This window comes from Myotis davidii, unplaced genomic scaffold, assembly GCF_000327345.1.
Source record: "Myotis davidii unplaced genomic scaffold, ASM32734v1 scaffold961, whole genome shotgun sequence".
In the NCBI taxonomy this organism is placed as follows: Eukaryota; Metazoa; Chordata; class Mammalia; order Chiroptera; family Vespertilionidae; genus Myotis; species Myotis davidii.
Window position 1 is genome coordinate 257,691 of NW_006291013.1, and position 1,208 is coordinate 258,898.

Here is a 1,208-nt window from a genome sequence, read left to right on the forward strand (position 1 = left end):
GGTGTTTTTTTTGTGTGTCTTCCTTTCATTCTCTTGCCTGTTCTCATTTCTGCTAGGTCCCTTATATAGAATAGAGAAAAACTTAAAGTATTGATGACAACTATTTTCACACAAATTATTTTGAACACAAATGAAATGTGCTCAAGAAAAGGATTTTTGAGGTTTTTTTTCAGCTCTATGAAACTATACAGATCTAGAATATTATGAAGGCAAAGCGTTTTTTCAAGCTTGGGTTCGAGTCATAGTTTTAGTGTAATGAAATTATAGCAACAGATAACAACTGTCTTTAGATGTGTTATGTAGCAGTTATATTTATAAGCTGAACCTCTTGTGTCATGTGATAACATCATTTGGCTTATTTGAATACTGACCAATATTTATTTTCTTTTAAATAAATGTATTTTTAAAGCTTTCTTTTAAATATCTTTATTGATTTCAGAAAGGAAGTGGGGGGAGATAGAAACATCAATGATGACAGAGAATCACTGACCAACTGCCTCCTGCATGCACACACTAGGGATCGAGCCCACAACCTGGGCATTTGCCCTGACAGGGAATTGAACTGTGACCTCCTGGTTAATGGGTCGACACTCACCTACTGAAGCACACTGGCTGGGCTGATGTGCATGTTTACTTCCATTCCTCTGTAGTGCCTTCTGTTTCTTAAAATGTTAATCCAATTCGTGCCTTGATTATTTCTTCATTCTAAAATCCTTAGTGCATTTATTTTGCAGATATAGCCTTTGTCTTAGCCTCTGTAGTATATCCAACTTATAAGATTTAGCATGTTTTATTTCCAGTGCTAGATTTAAATTCCTTTAGATAAGTGGTTCTCAACCTTCCTAATGCCGCGACCCTTTAACCTTTAACCCTTTGCGGTCCAATTTTATTTTTGGAATTCAAACAGTCTGGTCCAAATTAATTGACGGGATTGAATGTTGAACCGGTTTGCGGTGTCGACCTCAGCCTCGGCGTTGGACCTGTTCCTAGCTCCTGGTCTGTCAAGTCAGCCTCCACGTTGGACCGAAAAGGGTTAATACAGATCCTTGCTAGTGAAGAACTTCAATTACAATACTACATAGTAGCATGATAATAAATCCATGGCAATGCTTTAAAAGAGTGGTTCCCAAACTTATTTGACCTACCGCCCCCTTTCCAGAAAAAATATTACTCAGCGCCCCCTGGAAATTAATTTTTTTTTAAATTTT

At 37.2% G+C, this 1,208-nt stretch overlaps 1 protein-coding gene across 1 annotated transcript in view; it reads left to right on the forward strand.

The window, feature by feature from the left end:
- CECR2 (cat eye syndrome chromosome region, candidate 2) overlaps nt 1–1,208 on the forward strand; it is a 63,110-nt gene that overhangs the window by 25,482 nt on the left and 36,420 nt on the right. The gene's annotated exons all lie outside the window — the stretch shown is intronic.